Here is a 25,571-nt window from a genome sequence, read left to right on the forward strand (position 1 = left end):
ATAGAATTTTTTCAGTGGTTCATAAGCAAGTAACTTCTGTACCATTAAGGAAATTTTTAAACTCACCCTTCTGAACTTTGGACAACATCAAAGGTGAATTTTATATCTTGTTCCACTGTCTTTTTTACAAGCTTGGAAATCAACATCTAATACTTTGTGGTTTTGACTAAATAATAATTTGAAATGTGAATAAAGATAAAAACAAAAATGAACAAACATATGTGGTAGTTTTTTTTCAGTCTTAAAAAGTCTTTTATTTTTACAGTTCCAAATTACAACTGCTAACATGAGTATCTATTAACTGGTTAGACCGTCTTGGAAATGGTCATTCACTGGACCAAAAGTCATGGTTTACAACCTGGGATGAGAGATATTAACCACAATCACAGCTTCCTTGTGCAACTAAAGAAGGAAAAAATATGATTAAAAAAATTCAACCTTGCAGGTCAAGATAACAAGATACTTATTTAACTTGTTTTTAAATTACTAATATTAATACTTCTACTAATAGCTGACATTTATTGAGTACTTCCCCTGTGTCATTCATAGTTCTTAGTGCTTTGCATGTGCTTATTCTCTGAATCTTTGTGAGTTGGATTTTAATATTCCAATTCTATACCTTAGGAAAGTGGGGCAAAGAAAACCAGGTAACTTGCCCAGAGCTACACAACTAAGAATACATTTACAATGAATACATTTCAAAGAACACAATTACAAAGAATACATTTTGAAATAAAATTGAATCATCATAGAAAGATAGCCACTTTAAACCTTATTGCAGAAGTCTAGGGGGTAAAATTAAAGGGATATAAGCCTAAATATTAAATTTCATTATGTTTCTTTTAGAGGCCTAGTGACTCTTTATCAGCCATTTACCAAAGCTTAGAACAGACAACTTCAATTTTCCTGGCTGATTGTAGAAAAAAAGGATCGTAAACTAACAGATTAACTGTTTATAGCCTGATGCAAATTAAGCATATAATTTAGTTCCCAGATGAAGTGACTGCTCAGAGATGCTCTTACTGTTAGAAATCTTTGTAATCTTCTGAGTGTTTTGTGGAAACTGAGGCACAGGATAAAGTAGATAAGGATTCTATGTTTAAAGGAAGGCCTGGATGATCCAGCAGATAACTAGGAATTTAATATGCCTAGTGAGTTATTACTAAGTGAACCATAACTGGACTTGAAATTTCTGGATACATATTTTTAAGTATGCTGTCCCCTTGATTACATGAGGCTATAACCAAGGACAGACTATCAAATAAAAATATTTTATTAGACCATGAAAACCGTGTCTACTCAATAAAAATGGAATGTAATGTACCTGAATGTTAAAATGTCTTAATGGTTATGTAACTCATGTTGGCTTCATCTCACGGCCTCTTTCTTGGGTTATGATATGGAATTGCATTGATAGTAGTCCTTGGAGTTTTAACAGGGGAGGTAGGTGGGGAAAGAAAATGGGCAACAAAGTGAACACTTGTATGCTGTACAGAAAGGTAAACAATAAAAAGAATAATTTTCCCACTTCTCCCAGATGAATTCAAGACTGACTTCAAAAACATCTTAATATTAATCACATTTACTTGAGTATTTCCCTTTCCTGAATATTTCTCTCCCTTCTCTAATAATAGTTCAGAAGACAATTTAGAGAAACATTCTCTGATACATTATGACCCACTTCTCTTTTTAGTTCCTTCTTAGAAACGTCAGTTTCTCTAGCAAAACTTAGGGCCAGGAACCAGGGCAGCTAGGGGTTAAATTAAAGGTGCTCTTTGGCGCCACCAGGCTTCCACTATACAGGAAAACTAGTAGGCATGTGTATCTTTCTGTCTTCTGGGGTACTTTTCCCAGGTTTATCCTCCTTACCCATGGGATTGGGGTACTGAAGCAGTTGAGCTCTTAATGGTTCTGCACCTGAGGCAGCAGAAATTGTTACAGGGGTAAATGAAGGCAGTGACTGAGGCTGTTTAGTCCTTCTACCTGCATCAAAAGAGTATCATTTTTTAACTACATGCTAACCCCTGGGATTTCTTTGGAAGGAATGATGCTAAAGCTGAAACTCCAGTACTTTGGCCACCTCATGTGAAGAGTTGACTCATTAGAAAAGACTCTGATGCTGGGAGGGATTGGGGGCAGGAGAAGGGGATGACAGCGGATGAGATGGCTGGATGGCATCACTGACTCAATGGACGTGAGTTTAAGTGAACTCCGGGAGTTGGTGATGGACAGGGAGGCCTGGCGTGCTGCGATTCATGGGGTCGCAAAGAGTTGGACACGACTGAGCAAATGAACTGAACTGAACTCTCCATCTGCCCCTCTTGTAAACGCCCAGTAAATTTGCAATCTTTGCTCCTAAGACACATTTTTCAACAGCACTTAGCAAAGCAAAAAGGAGGCAGGCATGTTTAACCACCTAATTAACTTTGTCATTCATTTCCAGTCAATTCCAGCGGATTCACTATTTTCTTATATGAAAATAAGTGTCAATATCTTGAATTTCAGGAAGAAACTTACCACCATCTCTCAGATACTTAGACACCCAATGCAATCACACCCAACCCGTTTTAGAGAGAGGTAAAGGAGGCAATTATACAAAAGAATATAAAAATTATACAGCTGATACTTGTAGTCCCATATAAAGCAGGATATGCCAAAACATACCTACATCCTTAAAGTATTTCACCTCAATTGGAGATGTGTTGGCAAGCTCAAGCAAAAAAGTAGATACTTCTAGAAGAAGAGAAATAGAACATCTAACCTAACAAACTGCAGACTTCAGACAACTTCTCCAAAAGAAAAAAAATGATTATTTTGCCTAGGTAGAAACTGAGTTTCAAAGCAATATAAAGTAGCAATTTTTATACCAGTTGAGCATACACATTACTTTTATCACATCATCAAAGAATCCAGAGGGTAACTGGTTTGTTAAAGTCTATAAACCCAAGCAATGTTCATCTTCACAGTACATTAACATTTTTCTACTAGTCCCTGAGGTTAATCTATGCAATTACAGTTTGTATTATGGAAACTGAGGCATAGAAAGCAAGAGAAACAGGTTCCACCTAAAGGGGAGTATAATCTGCAAAAATACTGAACCACTATGCTATATGCCTGAAACTGACACATATAAATCAACTATACTTGTGTTCAAAAAAAGATGGTAATGGGTCCCATATTTAGAGGGCAGCACATATACTAGAGGGTAGCTGTAGATCTGAGGAGGCACATATGCTAGAGAAATCACCTCCTTGTTTGCTCAGACATTAACTTGAAGGTGTTTCCAGGATCTATTAATAATATACGGAGTTCTGAACACAAAGTCCCAACCACATTACTCCCATATGCAGTGTAGCAGCTATACAACAAAAGACACAGCATGGAGCGCAAGAAACTGTGGGACAATATTTCTGTAAGTGCTGAAACCCATCAATAATGCAAGGTAGATGGCTTCATAGCCGCTTTGCGGATTAGCAACTTCCAAATGCTGACACTGCAAATCAAGGTACTACTTTTCAGTTTAATAAAATTACTATTTGCATCGTTTACTGGTGAGGAATAGGCTTGATCAAGTGCCTAAAGAGAACAGTTCGGTTGCAATTACCCTTTTGTTCGAATAATACAAACTGGTTGAGACCGATTAAGGAAACTTTCACCTGCTAAAGAACTACCCACCCACTCCCACCAACCAACCCTCGAGAGATTTAAGCACTCTATCAGCATAAATTATGTAAGAGGAAACTAAGGTTCAAAGCAAGATGAAGAGGTGGGATAATAAAAAGATCTTCAGGTTAGGGAAAGTAAAAATAGAAAAGTGAGCTACAAAAAGGAAGAAAATCTGACAGAAATCAAAATGAAAACAAACCTTACTTTAAATATACAAAAACACTGTCCAGCGGAATGGCAAATGCCCAGTCCCCAAATCAGCCCCGCTGCAATCTGGTACCGCTGAACTCAGTAACGAGACCTAACTCTCCGAGGAAGAGGCTGCAAGAAAGCTATGGAAATGAACCTGAAGAGTCGACCTCACATCACTTGCAGAGCCCTCCTCCAGGTTACCCTCTCTGCTCTGGTCCCTCACTCTTTAAGTCTCAGTTTCGGCTTTTCCCAGGGCACGCCTCCCTCGCCCGCGGGGTCGCGGGCGCTCTGATCGCGCCGGACCTGAGTCGTCGACCCGGTTCCGTGCACCTCCCGGGCAGCCGCGCCCCGCGGCCAGCTCTGCCCTCCAGCTCCGGTCCCAACAGCTCCCACCGCCCCAGGGGAGATCTCACGCCCTTTGGACCCATCTCCCTCAGCTCCCAGGTGCCAGCTCGCTCTCCCGGGACTCACCCGTGGGATTCGGGGGAAGTTGGCGGCTGCTGAGCAGACACATCCCCGACCAATGAGCGCACGGGGCCGGCGGCCGGCGGGGAGTCCCGCAGAGCGCGCGGGTGGGTAGGTGCGTCCGCCCAGGCGCGCCCGGGGCAGCGCGGGCTCCCGGCAGCTGGTGGCAGCGCAGAGCCCAGGCCGGACTCCAAGGAGGTTCCGGGCCCGCCTCGGCCGGGGCCCCGGGGGCGACGGGGAACCAGGGCATCTCCTGACCCGCATCCGGAGAGACTCACCGTGGCCTCTCAGCAGATCCCGCGCCGGGAGTTGGGCGGCTGCTCCCGCCTGCGCTGGGTCCAGCTTCGCCACTCGCACATCTCCGCGCCCCGCGCGTCTGGGCGCTCTCACCCCCCACCCCCCACCCCGCCTCGCTACTGCAGGACCAGCGAGAGGAGCAGTTCCCTGAGTGACCTGAAGGTTTCCTCTAAGTCTCCCAAATCCTACCACATCCTGTGATGGGGCCAGGGCTGCGGGCTAGGGGTATGAGAAAGTCCTCCCCACCCGTCCCCCACCTCACCCTTCTCAAAAGGTCTTTGCCAAACATTCTTGGAATTGCTTAGCTTCTGGGCTTTCAAAAAAACAATACATTGCCTCTTCGAGATTCTGTTGTGCTGATAAAGGTTCTATTTCTCTTCCTAATGGACCTGAGACAAAAACAATTCTCACACTCTTTACCTTTTTCTCGTTCCCATCAGCGAAGCTTCTTTCCTTTCTCATTTTTTCTTTATTTTCTTTCTCTCCTTCATTTATGTGTTTTCTTTCGTTCTTTTCTTGCAATCCCTCGCTCCCTTTATTCCTTCTCTCCTTCTGTTCCTTTTCCTCCCTTCCTCTTTGCTTACCCTCTCGTCTCTTTCTTCCCTTCCTTTCTTTTTCTTGGGGATGTCCAGAGCTACAATCTGTAGTGAAACTCTCCACTTCCATCTTCTGACTCTAGGAAATCTTGTAATGTGCATACCTGGGGGGCTGGAATGGGAAGTGAGAAAAAGAAACTCAAGTGTGTCTGCTCTACCTATTAAAATTAGCTATATAAAATAAAATTTAAAAAAATTTTTTTAATTAGCTGTAATGTGTCTGCTGGACCCTCATCATTTTAATGCAGTCAAGCAACATACCATTTTCATGTAAGACATGTGATTCCTTTTCAAGGGCACAAAAAACAGTTTAGCTTAGAAGAACTAAACCTCTTCTAATTTCGTTTTTTTTTTAATTTTTTGCTTCAATAATTTTTGGTTCAGTTAATCAATGCCAGGTACATAGGTAGCTTTAACATCGATGTCTTTTTCCTTATATGTTTGTCAACATATGTACACACATATATACACATGACACATCCTGGGGTATTCATACTGGAATTCAGGTTGCGTTTTCCTGAATTTCCCGTTACTGTTTTTAACATCACAATGACTCAGTGCTTGAGAGAAGTCCCTTTGCATTAACAAATTTTGAATCTTTCTCATAACAAAGAAAGCTGAAAAGCTAAGAGAAAAAGTGATACTTGCTAATGAAAGGGCAAATGGGATACAATGGAGAGACATTAAGAAAAAGAACAATCATTGTATAATTAGATTATATAGCAAAATCAAAAGTACTCTCCTCAAACCTCTGTTTTCTACTCTTTATAGATGCATGGTGCAGACACTGCTTAATCCTCACAATATTACAATATGAATGTAATTACCCCACAAATAAGCATAAGGAACTCATCTCAGGAATTTGAACCCAGTTCATTTTGACTCAAATAAGAGTTACTCTTATTCTCACTTTACAGAAAAGAGTGAAGCATAGAAAGGTGATTTACTCAATCTGTGAGAAATCTAGATTTTTCTAACACTCTAGTACTTAATTTTTATTACTTTTCAGCTAAATCATCAGAATGTTATTTCAACCTTATGTAATTAACAATAAATTAAAATGAGCTAGAAAAGTCTTTTTTTTTTTAATGTAGTCAGTCCTCAGTTTCTTCATAAGGAGCCATGTACGTTAAAAGTTTAATACATTTCTTCTGATTAATATGTGATGAAAGTTGGTGGTGGAGGGGGAATACCTTGGCCAGAATAATCAGCAAGTTTGCATATCAACAGGAAATGTAAGTAAAACTCAGTCCTGGTCCTAACATTTTTATTTGAATTTTTCAAGCTAGGTTCTGTTTTCAAATTTGCACAAAATTTTTAAAAAGAAAATTTTCCTTTGGAAGGTAATATTTATCCTTGCAGTTAAGGAATATCTTATTTCTGATAGAAACAAAGATGGTCTGATTTGTTTATAGTGCCTCTGAACTTAGAGTTGAAACATATAAACAAAGCTAATTCATTTAAATTGTCTTAAAAATTAAGATTTGTTAATGAAAACTTTTCAGACTATTCTTAACAGAGCATATGTCATAGATTTAGGTCTATTCAATTGCAATTAAAAAAAAATGCAGGAATCCAATTTAAAATTCACTTTTCGCCGGAGACTTTTATTTTTTTTTTTCCTTCCTCTTTATTAAAAAAATCCAAAAAAAATCTAAAAAAATCTTTTAAAAAACCCCAAAAAAAAATTTACAAAAAAATCCGCGTCTCCCCCGCCGGAGACTTTTATTTTTTTTTTTCCTTCCTCTTTATTAAAAAAATCCAAAAAAAATCTAAAAAAATCTTTTAAAAAACCCCAAAAAAAAAAATTTACAAAAAAAAAATAAAATTCACTTTTGATAAGGTTGTTTCATGGAGAAAAAGACTGGATATAGAGTATACAGTTAACAAAAAAAAAGTGCCAAGTTATTTTTAGAATGAGACTTCTAGCTGTTGGTCAAGTGTGTGTTTCCTACAAGAAAGCTTAATCTCATTAAAGTTCCCCAGAAATTTAAGGGTTATATCAAAAATGCCAAATGTCTTCCTAGACAGAGGTTAAACTGGGAAGATTTCTTTTATAATAGATCTAATAAAGAGTCAGGGGCTTCCTTTGTAGCTCAGTTGGTAAAGAATCTGCCTGCAGTGCAGGAGACCCAGGTTTGATCCCTGGGTTGGGAAGATCCCCTGGAGAAGGAAATGGCAACCCACTCCAGTATCCTTGCCTGGAAAATCTCATGGACAGAGGAGCCTGGTGGGCTGCAGTCCATGGGGTCACAAAGAGTCGGGCATGACTGAGCGACTAACACTAACTAATAAAGAGTCACTAGATAAGGAAACTCAGAAAACCGAGGTTTGTAGAGGTTTTCCAAAGTCAAGTAGTTTGGTGAGTTACAGAGATGGAGGAGAAAATTTTAGGGAACTGTTGGCCAGGCATGAGTTGCTGCACAGCAGGAGGTCATGATAAGGAACACTATGCTGCTGCTTAAAACTAACCCCTGATATGTCTTGTAAGACTAATTGGGAGAATTTGGGAGGGGACAAAAGGAGGGAGAGGATGCCAGCCCATAATATGTTCTGCCAACCTTCCCGAAACCCTTGTGCTGGAAACCACTTTAATTAACACTTGTGTGCACTGCCAGGAAGGGTCTTGAATCATTTTGCAGGGGCAAAATGATTGGCCCGAGGCAACCTAGAGAGAAAACCCCATCACCATAAAACCTAAGACTGCAAGCCTCATGACAGCACAGTTCTCGTGAGTTCCCTTACTCTCCTGCTCTCCACCTAGTGCCTATTCCCAATATATTCTTTTGCTTTGTTAGCATGTGTTTCTCCTCAGACAATTCATTTCTGAGTGGTAGACAACAGCTCACTCTTGGACCCTGGAAGGGGTACTCTTTTGGTAACAAAAGTAGCCCTCCCAGCTGCTATACATAAGTTATTAAGAGTGGAACACAAGTTCTAGAAGGATGCAGAGTAAACCCTTCAAAGCTGTCCTTGTATACAACACTTACAAATTCTTGATATTTTTTAAAGGCCCTTTAAGTGCACCACTGAGCTAGCAAGAAATGGAAGGAAAATTTGAAAAGCCAAAAGCTAGGAATCCAGAAAGGCATTTGAGTGATGAAAGTGGTGCTGCCCTGGCGACATTTCCCTATCTCAGGAGGTCTTATCAAACCTAGGTGATCTAGAGCTCCAATTTTAACAAAATCTGTGACTCCTTACAAAACCTAGTCCAGAACAAGGTGAAAGCCGGGTCAGATTCCTACATAAAGTCGAGATGACTAAAAAGGAATATCTGCAGTGAAAAGGTGAACTAGAAAAAAAGAAAAACCTCAAATCCCACTTCCACTCTTTCCTACTCCCTAAACATAAATACATAAATATATATGTATTTTTAAGCCTCCACTTCAGGTAAGTAAATTTATACCAAAAAGCTTCCAGTGAAAATTCATGATCAGACCAGACCTCAGATGGATATAGGGCTGAGATTTATACTAATTATGCAGCCTGAAAATTCCCAAGTTAAAAATTCTTAGTAAAGTGGTCCCAGCTAGACTATGCCAAACAAAAATTGAGAGAATTATCACTACCTAACTCTCATTAAAGGAACTTGTTGAGAATGAATTTCTGAAACAAAATAATACTAGATATGAGATCTTATATGCAAGAAGAAATAGTAAGCAAAGAAAATAGTAATAATATAGGTAAATCTAAGGAAACACTGATGAAAAAATGTATGGGAATAAAAAAGATCAACTAAAATACTAAGCAACAGTGATGTGTAACTCAGGAAAGTATTAAATAGAGTTCAAACACTCTAAAGCGCTTACTTAGGTTGTTGGAAAGGAGGATAATGATACTAATTTTAGACCTTATTAAATTAATTATACATGTAAAAATTACTAGTTAACCATAAAAAAAATGAAGTGTATAAGGTCAAGTTTTACATAAGGAAAATAACTAGAATTAAATTAAAGGCAATATAATTTCGAACTGTGGTATTGGAGAAGACTCTTGAGAGTCCCTTGGACTGCAAGGAGATCCAACCAGTCCATCCTAAAGGAGATCAGTCCTGGGTGTTCTTTGGAAGGACTGATGCTGAAGCTGAAACTCCAATACTTTGGCCACCTCATGTGAAGAGTTGACTCACTTGGAAAAAACCCTGATGCTGGGAGGGATTGGGGACAGGAGGAAAAGGGGACGACAGAGGATGAGATGGCTGGATGGCATCACCAACTCAATGGACATGAGTTTGAGTGAACTCCGGGTTGAGTTGGTGATGGACAGGGAGGCCTGGTGTGCTGCAATTCATGGGGTCGCAAAGAGTTGGACACGACTGAGCGACTGAACTGAACTGAACTGAACTGAATGATAAGGAAAGAGAAAAAATGAAATTCTAGAAATAAAATTGTAAAAATTAATCCAAATATGTTATTTATGGGCTTCGCTGTTGGTTCAGATGGAAAAGAATATATTAATTATAATAAATATAATTTGATACAATTTTCCAATTATAGGACAAAGATTGTAATACAACAAATAAAAGCCAGCTATCTTCTGTTTAAGAGACACGTGCGTGCTAACATGTTTCAGCCGTGTCCGACTCTTTGCGACCCTATGGACTGTAGCCTGCAGGCTCCTCAGTCCGTGTGATTCTCCAAGCAAGAATACTGGAGTGGGTTGCCATTCCCTTCTCCAGGAGGTCTTCCTGATCCAGGGATCAAACCTGGGTCTCCTGCATTGCAGGCAGATTCTTTGCTGTCTCAACCACCCGGGGAGGCGGAGAGACACACTTATAACCTAATAATATAGAATGGTTGAAAGCAAAATGATGTTAAAAAAAAGATACTTCAAACAAATGTTAACCAAAAGATAGCTGGTGTAGCTATATTGTAATCAGACAAAATAAACTTAAAACTTACCAAAAAAGATACCAATCAGTTCAGCAGGGTGATACAATTCTAAACTTTATTAGATCCAGTACTATAAAGTTTAAATATGTACTGTAAAAAAAATAACAGCAGAATTGCAAGAGGAAAATGATAATTCACCATGATAATGGGTGATTTTAATACATCATTCATGATATTTGACAAATCATGTACATAGCAGTAATGATACAAAAGATCTAAATAACAATATTAAAAGCATGCCTAATGGAATATATTGAACATTTTAACCAAGAACTGGAGAAAACACATTTTTTTAAGCACCCACTGGATATTTATAAACATTGATTACATATCAAACCGTTAAACAAGTGCCAATGAATTTCAAAGACTTTTCATTATAAATAACAGATTTTTGGAACTTAACACAACTGAAGAAAGCTAAATCAAAATCATGTGTACACTTAGAAATTGTTAAATGATGCACACAAACACTTTTACATATGTTAAAGACAAGAATACAGGCCCCAAATGGAGTGTAGCATATGTTAATCCCCACAACACTTTAAACTGTGCCTGGACTTAATTATAGTTTAGGCTATTCCAGAAACGGAATTTTAAACTAGTCAATCAGGATTGCCTGATCAGCACTAGGTAGTTAATCTGCCTGGTGGACTCCTGCCAAAGGAAAATAATTTTGCAATAACTAATCTGTCTTCTTTTTTATTTTGTCTAGTACAACTTCCGTGTTCCTCCTTCCTTGTATCTATAAAATCTCTTGCCCTGTATAGAACTTCAGAACTCTTATCTACCTGCTAGGTTGAATGTTTCTGCTTTTAAGAATTGTTGATTTTTATATTTTACTCAGTTGAATTGTTTTTAAATAAATAACACATGAATCAAAGATGAAAGTTAAAAAACAAAACTGGATGACAATGAAAATACTGCCTATCAATTGACTTATCTATAGGGAGACTTACAGTCTTAAATGTTTTTAATTTAAAAAGAAAAATGTTGAAACTTCATGAGGTAAGCATTCAACTTAAAAAGTTAACAAAAGAACAACAGGAAACATTCTAACAAAATGAAAGGAAAGAAATAACTACCTTAAAATAATAAAATTCATGAAATATAATAGAAAGTGAAAGTGAAGTTGCTCAGTCCTATTCAACTCTTTGCAACCCCATGGACTGTAGCCTACCAGGCTTCTCCATCCATGGGATTTTCCAGGCAAGAATACTGGAGTGGGTGGCCGTTTCCTTCTCCAGGAGATCTCCCAACCCAGGGATTGAACCCGGGTCTCCCGCATTGTAGGCACTTTACCATCTGAGTCACAAAGAGCAACAAATCCAAAATTGGATCTTACAAAAGACAAATAAAACTGCTAATGCTACTGCTAAGTCACTTCAGTCGTGTCCGACTCTGTGTGACCCCATAGACGGCAGCCCACCAGGCTCCCCCGTCCCTGGGATTCTCCAGGCAAGAACACTGGAGTGGGTTGCCATTTCCTTCTCCAATGCATGAAAGTGAAAAGTGAAAGTGAAGTCGCTCAGTCGTGTCCGACTCTTAGCGACCCCATGGACTGCAGCCTACTAGGCTCCTCCATCCATGGGATTTTCCAGGCAAGAGTACTGAAGTGGGGTTCCATTGCCTTCTCCAAAATAAAACTGGCAAGGATAAATGTAAGGTAAGGGAGTTAGAGAAGGTGAGGTTCAGAAAAAGGAGACCGGCACTTTACAGGAACAGATCACCTTTAATGAGGCGAGAAGGGGCAGCTGTCAGATTAGCGAGCTGCTGCACTTATCCAAGAAAAGAGTAAGTGTATATAGGCATGTGTGTGGAAAGTTACCGGCTGGGAACTGGGTGTAACCAATCTTAATGTCCATTTTTTTCCTCTGGGTGAGAGAGTTCTTTGTTTTTGCATAGAATGGTGGGGAGGATCTGGAAGGGAGTTTTAACTTCAGGCTATTTTGAGCCATGTAACTTTTCTTCTCTAAAAAAGATGGATGAGTCAAGGTTAAAATTGAACCTTGCATGGCTTGAATAAAAGAAAAAAAACAAACAAACAAAAAAACCCAGAAATTAAAAGATAATGAAAATGTTATATGCTGTTATATCCAATATATTTAAGAAATTGGGTAAAATGAGCAGATTCCTAGGACAATACAAATTACAAAAATTGTTTCAAGAATAAATAGAGAATCTAAATAATCTTATAATCATTATAAGTTTAACAGTTAGGAATCTTCCCATAAAGAAAAAAGAAATAGGCCTACACATTTTTAAGGCAAATTCTATCTTATTAATGGGCAATTCCATTCTCATACAAACTTCCCTAGCAAATAAAATAAGGAACAATATCTCCTAATTCATTTTATGAGATTAATATAACCTTGACGCAAATAACAGAAGAGTATCTGAAGGGAAAATTAGGATCAAACATCCGTGAGTTTTGAAGCAAAACCAAAATAATGGTAAACTGAATACAGGCACTATATAAAAATGATCCAAAAGCTAGAAATACAAGTTTGTACATTAAGTGTTGTATTTAGAGAACTGAGACAATACAGTTAGAAATTAAACAAAGAAAGAGAGAGAGGAGGCAGGAAAAAGGAGAAAAGAAAAACAGAAGGAAAGAATGAAGGAAAGAATGTCAAACTGTCATTGTTTGAAAATAGTATGATTGTTACCAAGTCCAAGCTTGCTCTGCTCACTGGACAACAGGCCAAGAAATTTACAAACGAGGTGTTGAGGCAAGGAGTAATGACTTTATTCAGAAAGCCAGCAGACAGAGAAGATAGCAGATTAGGGTTACAAAATAACCATCTCATCAGGGTCTGGATGTCAGTTCCTTTTTTAAAATCAGGGAGTGGGAGGAGGTGAGGAAGTAAGATAAAAAGGCCATTTACCTCACAAAATAGGAGAGGATGTATTAATTTCTTCTTTTCCGTAGCCATTCACAGGTGCGCAGGGTTCTCTGAAGCAGGTCATTATGTAAGATTATATAACAAAAGCAATGGTTAAAGTCAAAACAACAGATCCAACATGGAGTCAAAATTGGCCCTTCCCTGCTACATGATCATCAATGTAGGAAAATGAATGCAATCAATAAAAAATTGTTATTATTTGTAAAAGTGTAATAACATTGTTGAATATAAAGTCAGTATTAAAAAGCTAATTGTATCTTTATACAGCAGAAATAAAATTTTAGAAAGTGTAACCTTTAAAAGACCTGTCTACAGTAACAAAGATACATATATATATGTATATATATATGAGAAATGAAATATTTCTTGCCATATCAGTAAACAAGGATGTCCCAGTCATCAGTGATTGCAGCCCTTTAAGGTAAGCCCTAAGGGAAACTCTGGAAGAAGAATATCTGTGAACTAGCAGCCATCAGGACTGCAGCCACTCCCTATGGTGAGCCCCTAGGAAGCTTGGGATGTGAAATAACACAGGATACTGACCCCAGATAGCTGAGATGCACATGAAAGGAATGATTTCAGTGAACCCAGACTCTTGCATCTTCCCATGCATAGAAAAGCACTAAATTCCTTATCTTAGGACATCTGGTTTTCTTTAATTAACAATAGTCTTTTGATGTTCAGACTATCTGCCCTTTGTTGCGAAATTTCTATATAATCTGCCTCCTCCCCTCATCTGCTTGGAGAAATTCTCACAGGGTTACTTAAAATGCTGTCTCCCAGGCTTGAAGTCCTAATAATCCATACCAAATAAAACACAATTCTCAACTTTTAGGTTGTGACTATTTTTTTTAGGTTGATATATGTATAGATAGATAATGATATAATAATGGATATAGAAAGATTTTTTTCCTAGAAGTAAATCTCATAAAAAACATACAAGCTATAAATCTTCCCAAAAGTTATGAAGAAAACCAGGTAAACTGAGAAACAAATCAAGAACTCAGAGTTGAATATTTAATATTATAAGAATATCAATTCTTAATCTATAGATTAAATTAGATGTCAATCAAATGCCCAAAATATTTTTGGAAATATGATAAGCTGATTGTAAAATGATCATGAAAGAAACAGAAAATTATAGCTGAGACAATCCTGAAAATGAGCAGGTAGAAGGAATTTAACCTTCTAGAAGATAAGACTTATAAATTAATTTTAATAGTAATTTACTAATTAGCAATAGTTTATGGTTCAAAGAAAATGTATCAAATGAAATAGGGATAGAAAATATAGACTCATTTTTTAAGAAAACTTGATATTTCTATAGAGTTGGCTTATAGATAGAGAAAGAATTTTAAATTATTTAAATAGTGATAAAACCTCAGATGGAAAATACATTGCATTTCTATACAGTACACAAAATTAGCTATATGTGATTTAGAAATTTAAATGTGGTAAGCAAAAATTTTTTAAGTGTTAAAAGTGTTAGAAATAAATATAAAAAAATATCTTATGAAATGGAATTATTTCAAAGCCCCAAAAGTTCAAAACCTAAAGAGACTGATAAATATAATTACAAATTGAATTCTGTTTGCTTACCAAAAAAAAAAAAACTTTAAAGAAAATAAAAAGACAAGTAATGCACTAGGGAAAGATATCTCCAAAACATAAAAGTGGAAAATTATTAGAGTATATAAAGATCTGCAAATAGAAGCCAAGTTAATCACTCCAAATGAATAAGAGACATAAACAGACATTAAATAGAAATGGGCTTCCCTGATAGCTCAATTGGTAAAGAATCTGTCAGCAATGCAGGAGACCCCAGTTCAATTTCTGGGTTGGGAAGATCTCCTGGAGAAGGGACAGGCTACCTATTGCAGTATTCTTGGGCTTCCCTTGTGGCTCAAGCTGGTAAAGAATCCATCTGCAATGTGGGAGACCTGGGTTCGATCCCTGGGTTGGGAAGATCTTCTGGAGAAGGGAAAGGTTTCCCATTCCAGTATTCCGGCCTAGAGAATTCCGTGGACTCTATAGTCCATGGGGTCACAGAGAGTTGGACAAGACTAAGTGACTTTCACTTTCATTTTAAATAGAAATGATACACAATCTCATTAATTAACTGGTAAATATCAATTAAAACTCCAACATAAAACCAAATTTTACTCACCTGACTTCTTACATACCACGGATAAGAGTATCAATTTGTTCAGTCTCACAGGAGGAAAAAACAATTGTCCTTGTAAAGGACAAAAGAGATTATTTTTAATGGAATTGAGAGAATCGGCTAGCACAAAAGTAGGAAAACTTGTTCTGTAAAGGACCAGAAAGTTAATATTTTAGGGTTGCCCACATATGTTTGTTGCATATTTTTTTCTTTTTAAAAACTCTTTAAAAATGTAAAAAAGTTGTATGTGGGATCTAAGAAACAGGCTACTACTGGATTTGGCTAGCCAGTGGTAGCTTGCAGATCCTTGGCTAGCAGATCCTGCAGGACTATCTGATTCTATTGGTCTGTACAACTTTGGCTGACTCTTTATTGGCCATGCTATTTTACAACTCTGCAAAGACATCCATTTTTGGAAATTGATAGGAAAGTACATGTATTCAAATATTTAGTAATTTGTAGGAAACTGATAGGAATCAAAATAATTATTGCTTAAAACAATACAAATAAACTTTTTCTGACAGAAATTCTGTTAATTTCCATTGAAAAGATAACCCCAAACATAACACTTAACTGGCACTGGCTAGTAAAAATTTTTCTGGCCAATCGGTTCAGTTCAGTTGCTCAGTTGTGTCCTACTCTTTGCGATGCCACAGACTGCAGCACACCAGGCTTCCCTGTACATCACCAACTCTCTGAGCTTGCTCAAACTCACGTTCATCGAGTTGGTGATGCCATCCAACCATCTAATCCTCTGTCGTCCCCTTCTCCTCCCCCTTCAGTCTTTCCCAGCATCAGGGTCTTTTCCAATGAGTCAGTTCTTCACATCAGGTGGCCAAAGTATTGGAGTTTCAACTTCAGTATAAGTCTTTCCAATGAATATTCAGGACTGATTGCCTTTAGGATTGACTGGTTAGATATCCTTGCAGTCCAAGGGACTTTCAAGAATCTTTTCCAACACCACAGTTCAAAAGCGTCAGTTTTTTGGTGCTCAGCTTTCTTTATAGTCCAACTCTCACATCCATACATGACTACTGGAAAAACCATAGCTTGACAGACCTTTGTTGGCAGTAATGTCTCTGCCTTTTAATATGGTGTCTAGGTTGGCCATAGTTTTTCTGCCAAGGAGCAAGTGTCTTTTAATTTCATGACTTCAGTCACTATCTGCAGTGATTTTGGAGCCCCAAAAATAAAGTCTCTCACTGTTTCCATTGTTCTATTACTGGCCAATAGAATTTTGGGGAAAAAAAAATCATATTTTAGCAAATAATTTTGAAAAATTTTTGCATTGTCCAGAAAAATTGAAGTACATGATTGACATTCCAGCAATTCTACCTTCAAATGCATACTTGTGCACATGTGCATCTGGAGATGTGTGAAAGACTTCATGGCAACATTGTCTATAATAATAATATACAAGAAACAAAAGTCAACTTATGGAAGATTGGATAAACTATTCTAATACATTCATAAAATGGAATCCTAGAATATTACACAGAATGTAAAATAACCAATTGCAGCTAAACAAATCAATATGGATGATTCAGAAAGAAATTTTGAGCAAAAAAGCAAGCAAATCCTTCGCAGGATTGTGTAGATAAAAAGAAAACAAAAGATAAGATGATTAGGTAATCAAGGAAGTCATAGTTTAGTGGGTAAGACAAATACAAACAAACTTTTACAATAGAACATAGTTATTTTTATAATTGAATAATATACAAAGTTCATTTGAAATATGTGACAGGGCATTTTTTTTTATCATTGGGTACATCAGAACACTTCATCACTTAATATATTTCTTATTTGACTTGAGGTATTTGGCAGATAAAAGAGAGGATAAGAGCAGTCAAGACAGAGAGAACATAGAGAACCTTTCTATGTCCTGAATATTGTATGAGATACCTTGCAATATTTTGATGACTTTGAGTAGCTAGTTACTGCTGAAGTGTAAAAGGCGTAGGGAGTAAGCAGGAAGTTTCTCAAGAGATGACTGAAGAGGTAGGAACCAGATAATGAAGAAATTTGTATGTGCTACAAACTGTTTACATTTGGTTGCATGCAGTAGAGAGCATGGTAAAATCTGTACAAGGGAGCAATACTATCAGGGTGGTACATGAGAATACCTCTGCTGCATGGATGGTAATGGGAAGCACGGCTGGAGGAGGCAAAAAATGGAGGCAGAGAGGCCTGTTAGAAAGCTAGTGCGATAGTTCTTATGAGAGGTGTCTTAAAAGCAAATGACCTAAGGCAATCAAAGGAGAGATTTTTGAGGTGGAATCATAGGACTTTGGATTTTTTTTTTTTAATATTAAAGGTACAGAAGAAGGAATCTAGAATGATTCCTGTAGTTTGGGGCAAGGAACTGGATCTATCACTTCACTGAGAACATTTGGTGGTGGTGAGTTGTAGATAGAATGTAGAACAAATTGTTGAAATTGCCGTATTTCTGTGAAATGACAGAACATAACAATGGGAAGTTTGTTGTTTCTGACAAACTGACAAAACATCTAAATATTTGTTATGTGCCAAAGGCAATCAGAGTCTTTCCTGGTGGCTCGGATGGTAAAGCATCTGCCTGCAGTGCTGGAGACCCGGGTTCGATCCCTGGGTTGGGAAAATCTCCTGAAGAAGGAAACGGCAACCCAACCTGGAGAATCCCACGGACGGACGGAGGAGCCTGGTAGGCTACATTCCATGGGGTCACAAAGAGTCGGACATGACTGAGCGACTTCACTTTCACTTTCAAAGGCAATCATTAATTGTGACGATGATACAAATAAGGCTCAGAAACATTGTAACACCAACCTCCACTCATCAAGCAATTTTTTGATTGACGTGAAAGTGAAAGTGAAGTCGCTCAGTTGTATCCTACTCTTTGTGACCCCGTGGACTGTAGCCCACCAGTCTCCTCTGTCCATGAGATTCTCCAGGCTTAAGAATACTGGAGTGGGTTGCCGTTTCCTTCTCCAGGGGATCTTCCTGACCCAGGGATCGAAGCCAGGTCTCCCGCATTGCAGGCAGACACTTTAACCTCTGAGCCACTGAAAATTGCATTTTAAAACATGGAATCGAGCCTCTTCTCTGGCTAAATGGTTCCATATGCTTTGATATTGTGGGGCAGGAAAATCCGTCTGGGGACAGGCTGCACTCACCCCTCACCTAGAACGTGACTAAGCTCAGTTACAAAGATGTGCTCATCCCTCACATCCCCAAGATGATTACATGTTTCATCTCAGCAACACTCTAACATTCCATTGCTGACACTGTACTGAGAAGGGGAAGGAGAGGGGGTTTTCCAGCACAACTTGTGCAGACACTCGGCATTCACAAGCCTGGAAACAATTCTGGCCTGAGGGAGCCCTGCCTGTGGCCGGCACTTTGAGGATGCCCATCACCACATACCAAGGAACATGTGCATCTGATTCACTCCCCTTAGACCTCTCAGATGCATTTCCTGTGGACATCTGTGACCCTGGCTCTGGGGTAAGAGTGGGGAGTTGAATACACCACAGCAACAGCCACAGGAAGAATCCAGACTGTGGACAGCTGTTCAGCCTTGGCACAGTTCACCTTTAAATATCTGGTACTTTCTGACTCTGACTGTGGAGGGGGAAGAGGGATGTTTACAAATAGTCAAAACCAGGAGAAGCACGATAAAGGAAAGAAATGTGTCTTCTAAGCAATCCTGAAGAGGAAAGCTGGTATCTTACCTTGATATACTCATATTTTAAATATAATTGATTCCCGACTTCTTTTGAATGCCTAATGTTTGCAGGAAAAGTGCCAAATGAAATAGAAATATCTTGATTTTAGACTCATGTTTTCTGCTTTAGTTTCTACCAATTCATTTGCAAAGATAAAGCTGATCTTTAACCCCATCCATCTTAATCCTTTCCACCAGACAGTCATTCTTACCAATGAGATAATTACATTTACCTACATTTTTTAAGTTCAATTGTAAAGAAAACTTAAAAAACTTCAATCAGATCTGTACAAGCAGATATATGTACCTAGTGGCTTTCAGTGTATATTTTTAATAATGTTCAAAATTTCTGAATGCCAATTCCTAAATAAAACCAACTGCTCATTGCTAGAAGATACTTTTTAATGTAAAAAATCTTTTCAAGTATAGTGATTGGGGAATATTACTTAACAAGTTTGTTCAATGCATATTAATGCATTGTAACTTTCAAAACTGGGCCAGGAAAATTAAAGAAATTTCAGTAGGGAAAAATTGATGCAATTGAAAGCTTCAGAAATATTAAACTGTGTGGTCTGTTATGTTTTTACTTCTATCAAACTAAGTGTATTTGTATAGACAAGTTATTTGGAGAAGGAAATGGCAACCTACTCTAGTATTCTTGCCTAGAGAATCCCATGGTCAGAGGAGCCTGGTGGGCTGCTGTCCATAGGGTCACACAGAGCCAGATACGACTGAAACGACTTAGCATGCATGCATGCATTGGAGAAGGAAATGGCACCCCACTCCAGTATTCTTGCCTGGAGAATCCTGGGGACAGGGGAGCCTGGTGGGCTGCCGTCTATGGGGTCACACAGAGTTTGACATGACTGAAGCGACTTAGGGGCAGCAGCAGCAGACCAGTTATTGTCTCTTCCCCTAGTCCACCTGTGGTATCTGTTGGTTTTGGGTAGAGGTGGCAGTTACATTCCAAAGGGAAAATAATCTCTTCCTGTTCTCTCTGGTTATGCTCATTTCCGGCTGCTTCTGGAGCTGGGTAGGAAGGCAAATCCCAAAGAGGTGTTTTTGCTGGGGTTGCCTGACATCACAAAGATAAGGAATTGGTTCAGTCTCATTCTTGCCAAATTGAGTCAGTATCTGGGTATTAAAATAGCTGAAGGTAATGGAGCCTATTCTCAGTTTGTTAAGCTGATGGTATTGCTTCCTACTCATCTGAAACTCAATGAGTTTCTTTCTGCTAAGGAATTCAGGGCCAGATTAATTTCTCCAAGAACTCTTTGAAGTAGGTGTTAATATAAAAGTAAAAAAGATTTCTCCATAAAGTACAATTTTTCTCCTCCTCCAGTATCTTCAGTAAATTGCTAGGGCACCATTTCACATTCTAGCAAGAAATTAATACTCCTATAAAGTGCCTCAGAGCAAAAGGGTCAGGTTAGTGCTCTTCATTTACTGGAATGTTCATCTTCCCTCTAGCCTTATCCCGGGCCTGGACAAAGCTCTCAACTCTGAGTTGTCCACTCTCTTACTGAAAGCCTTCAATTTTCTCTATTATTTCTTCTCCTGAAACCCTTAACACGTGTATTTCTTGAACGTTTAACTCAGCTTCTGCCATGCTGTGCTAACACTGTGCCTACACTGGCCTGCCCTGCCCTCTTTTCCCTCTGTGTGTCTAGTAAACAAAGCATCTTTTCTTCTCTTTTCATCTCTCTACCGTTTCTTCCTTGATTATTTTTATCCATTCCCATTATCTCAGCTATGATCTCATGACAGACAACTACCAAATTGATGTCAGTCTGTCCAGTGTATTTCCTGAGTGGTAGACCCAACTTTCTTTCCATCTGCAGGACGCTCCACATACCCATGCTCTTATGAACCCATACATTTTATAGAATTACCATTGTCCCAGTTCACCTAGGCTTTACACATTCAAGTGACCTTTACTGACTTCATTATTACTAACCATACAATAGGTTTCCAAGTCCTAGTGTTTTTACCTCTATAGGATCTGCTGAATTCTTCCCCTATACCCTATTCCAAAGCTAACATTAACCAGCATGAATGCTCTTACTTTTTCTGAATTATTATACTAACGTTTTAACTATTATTCTTACAAATGCACAATTTCATCTTTTCTTTATGCCAATTTATTGTTCACTTTACTCTCTGGTAGATTGTTTTAAATAGAAGCTCAGATTATTTCACTCCTCAACTGTTCAAAAACTTTCAATAATTCCCTACTGCTGTAGACTTCTGCGGTCTAAAATGTTACTCATGCTACACTAAATTTAGTAAAACTTGTTAAGTGTGTGGTGGGCCAATTAGAATGGGAAAGGTGTTTATAAGTACAGAGACTTCAAGCAAAGTAGTTGGTAATAACACCAATGATACTGTATCAGGCAAGCTTATGGTATCCAAGTTTTGGGGGGGACATTATTTTGGCTTCAGCAACTTTATTAATGTTTAATTGACATATATTTAAGTGTACAACTTGATACATTTTGGCATATGTACATATCAATGGAAGAATCATTGCAAGATAATAAATTTATCCATCACTCTCCAAAAATTCCTTCTGCCCCTTGATAATCTTTCTCTCCTGCCCCTCCTCTACCTTTCTCTTATCCTCAGGCAACATTTAATTGGCTCTCTGTCACTATATGATAGTTTTCACTTTCTAGAATTTATGTAAATATAATCACATATATATATGTATATTTATTAATATGTAGTTAGTTACTTAGATTTATAAACGTATACTCTTTTTTTGCCTGACTTTTTCACTTAAAATAGTTATTCATCCATTTAATAGCAAAAGTCTGTTCTTTTTTTTTTTAATTGTTGAGTGGTGTTCCATCGTATAGATACACCACAGCTTGCTTAGCCATTAGTCCTTGTGCTGTTTCCCATTTAGGCTACTACAAATAAAACTGCTGTGAAAATTAATGTGCAAGTCTTTGTACAAGCATATGAGCATATGCTTTCATTTCTCTTGGATAAATACCTAGGAGTGCAATGATTGGATATGGTAGTCATGTTTAACTTTTCAGCAAACTGCCAAACTGTTTTCCAAAGTGGCTGTAGCTTTCTTTCTTTTCACCAGTAATGTACAAGGGTTCTGTTTGGTCCACATCCTTGCCAACACTGGCATGGTCAATCTTTTAATTTTAGCCATTGGATCAGATACATAGTAATGCCTTATTGTGATTTCAATTTATATATTTTTTAATCACTAGTGACTTTGAATCTTTCCATGTGCCTGTTTTTTTATCCTTATATCTTGCTTAAGTGTCTATTAAAAAATAATTTAAAAAAACTTTCAATAAGGTAAGTAATATTCAATTGATACTCAGATATGCCAAACTCACTAACATAATATACAAATGAGGCTAGCAGAAAGCAGTTGTATAGCACAGGGAATTCAGCTCAGTGCTTAGAGATGACCTAGAGCCTAGAGAGGTGGGATGGGAGTAGATGGCAGGGAGGCTCAAAGGTGGGGGATATATATATATATATATATATATATATATTTATAGCTGACTCATGTTGTTGTACAAGCAGAAACCAACACAACATTGTAAAGCAATTTGCCTCCAAATACACACACACACACACACACACACACACACAAATGACTGAAACTTGGGAAAAGCTGCTTTAATATTTATCTTAATTACTTAAAAACTATGCTCCACAGGAAACAAGAGTTTACATAAGGGTACCTTCACTATTGGCAATTGGTAAGCAAAGAGAGATGAGCAAACAAATTTAGGGTGCCCAACCTTGGGATCAATCATAACAGCATATATTATTTATTTATGGGAAATAGGAAATATCAGAAAATGCAAAGAAGACAATAATCATCTGTGTTCATTTGTGCTATCATATCCTTTCAGTGTACATCCTGTACTCTCTTTCTATGTCCATATGTATTATTTTGGGGCTCCCTTAATGACTCAGTGGTAAAGAACCTGCCTCCCAATGCAGGAGATGCAGGTTCAGTCCCTGAGTTGCGAAGATCCCCTGGAGAAGGAAATGGCAACCCACTCTAATATTCTTGCCTGGGAAATCCCATGGATAGAGGAACCTGGTGGGCTACAGTCTATGGAATCTCAAAGAGTCAGACACAGCTTAGCGACTAAACAACAACAACATGTTATTTTATAAATAAGATTGTGTCACTATTTTATATATTTTTTTAAGAAATAAATACTGGAAAATGTTTATTTTCTGTCATTACATAGTCTTTGAAAGTTGATTTTTGAAACAGAGTACTTAAACTGTGAGCCTCAGTTTCACTTCTACAAAGTGAGAGGTGGACCATATGATATATAGCATACTTTCCTTCTCTAACACTCCTTGATTCATTCAGGAGCTAGAAGCTCCTGAGTGGCTTAAAAATATCAGTCCCTCCTTATTCATCCTGGAAGGCACTATACATATAGAGCTGCCCATGTAAAAGTAGCTCCATATACAGCAGTGATAGTAATTAGGAATATCAGCCCATATCAGTACAATTTGGGTTCATATTTAAAGCTACTGTTCTTTTACAACCACAGTGTCTTATTATGTATGGAAAGCTTCTTCTAGTTAATCTCTGACCTCTCACTTCACCTCAGCTTTGGTTGCTCTGGACAATGACTGTCTGTTTAAAGCACCTCCTAGTGCTCTACAAGGTAGATTATGTTTATGTCATATAGCTCATATTTTAAGTTAGATAATACAAAACTCACCCTAATGAAAGAATGCCTAAAGTGGTCAATTAAAAAAAAAAAGAATTCACACAGATCGTCTTTGAAGAAACTGCCAAACACTACTTTATTGGGCTTAATAATGTTCCCACTCCAAATTCATGTCTTTTTGGAACTTCAGACTAAGAATTTATTTGGAAATAAGGTCATTGCAGTTATAATTAATTAAGATGTGGCTCTATTGGAGTGCATGCATGCTGAGTCATTCGATTGTGTCCGTCTCTGTTACCCCATGGACAATAGCCCTCCAGGTTCCTCTGTCTAGGGGACTTCCCAGGCAAGAATACTAGAGTAGGTAGCCATTTCCTTCTCCAGGGGATCGTCCCAGTCCAGGGATTGAACCTGTATTTTCTGTGTCTCTTGCACTGTAGGTGGATTCTTTACCACTGAGCCACCTGGCAAGTCTTGAAATAGAATGAGTCTTAATTTAGTATGCCTGATGTCCTTGGAGAGAAAAGACTCAGAGCAGAGTCACACAGGGAGAAGGTGACCATGCAACAGTCAAGGCAAGGATTAGAGTGGTGCTTCTACAAGCCAAGGAATGCCAAAGGTTGCTAACAAGTACCAGAAGCTAGAAGAGGCAAGAATGAATTCTCCCTTACAGGCTTTACAGGGAGCCTGCCCCTATTTACATTTGGCTTTTGAATTTCTAGCTTCTAGAGTGGTGATACAATAAATTTCATGATTGTTTTAAGCAGCCAGTGGTGGTACTTTGTTAAAAATGTCCTTGGGAGACTAGGACTAGGTTTCCTAGTCCAGATACCTAGGAGCTCACTGAGTACACTGAAGGGGAAGATTTTCTAAGTAAAGGTGCCAGCATGTTCAAAGGCAAAGGAATAGAAGAGTCCCATCAACACAATTGAGTTATAATTCAACATGTTGTGTATGGTTAAATGAATAATAAGTACAACCAGTGATGTTCCTCATCATGCTGTACAATTGAGCATATGCCACAGAAAGAACACGAGAAATGAGACACAGACTTTAGCCTGTTTTTTTTTTGTTTTTTTTTTTTTTAAGCTGGTCACTATGCCTCTCATCTGGAGAAGGCAATGGCAAACCACTCCAGTACTCTTGCCTGGAAAATCCCATGGATGAAGGAGGCTGGTGGGCTACAGTCCATGCGGTCGCCACGAGTCGGTCGCGACTTCACTTTAACTTTTCACTTTCACGCAATGGAGAAGGAAATGGTAACCCACTCCAGTGTTCTTGCCTGGAGAATCCCAGGGACGGCAGAGCCTGGTGGGCTGCTGTCTATGGGGTCGCACAGAGTCTGACATGACTGAAGCGACTTAGCAGCAGCAGCAGCATGCCTCTCATTGAGTATTTCGCAAATTGGAGGGTTAATACAGATGTTAAATATAGTTTTTAAAAAAACACCATGGCCCCAAACACTTCATCTGGTACTCAACTGAAGAAACAGGTATCTATTCCAATATGAACTAAAACTGGATATCTTAAGTACTCAGAGATCATTAATAAGTTTCCAGTTTATAAACTTTCTAATGGTTTACAAGAGTAATTTTGGCTCTACCTAATTTTTGTCTATCACTGGACTGGCCTAAGATTCTACTTCACTGTAAAAGGTTATATAATGACAAGTTTTCTGTTTCTATTCTCCTCAGAATTGGAGAGCAGGGTGTAGGTCATTAACAGGTAAGCAATTATTATTTTCTTCTTTATCAGGTCAATGAAGTATTGAGAAAGTTTACAAAGCTATTTTTCACAGTTTGTTCTTGTATGATCCTTTTAAGGATACTACAAACTGCCATATATATTAAATAGCTACATATATTTACCCACATTTATATAGCATATGAACATACATATGCATCTGTGTGCATGTGTACAGTGGGGAAGCTGAGATGGGAGAAATTAAGGAATTTTCTGAAGTTCATTGATTAATAATGATAAAATCTAGCATATTAATTTAAGTATTCTAACTTCA

General features: G+C 38.1%; 1 protein-coding gene across 6 annotated transcripts in view; it reads right to left on the reverse strand.

The window, feature by feature from the left end:
- The window catches only part of MME (membrane metalloendopeptidase), a 117,581-nt gene extending 112,822 nt beyond the window's left edge, over nucleotides 1–4,759 (reverse strand). For 2 of the 6 annotated variants that reach the window (XM_025289507.3, XM_044945622.2), the window contains exon 1: nucleotides 3,871–4,127. The gene's annotated coding sequence lies outside the window, so the exon portion shown is untranslated. Of the gene's footprint in view, nucleotides 1–3,870; nucleotides 4,128–4,161; nucleotides 4,280–4,329; nucleotides 4,479–4,601 lie in introns of those variants that run through there. The other 4 variants (XM_025289508.3, XM_025289510.3, XM_025289509.3 and 1 more) reach the window with 4 other exon arrangements.
- Nucleotides 4,760–25,571: the final 20,812 nt, after the last annotated feature.

Source organism: Bubalus bubalis, chromosome 1, assembly GCF_019923935.1.
Source record: "Bubalus bubalis isolate 160015118507 breed Murrah chromosome 1, NDDB_SH_1, whole genome shotgun sequence".
NCBI lineage: Eukaryota > Metazoa > Chordata > Mammalia > Artiodactyla > Bovidae > Bubalus > Bubalus bubalis.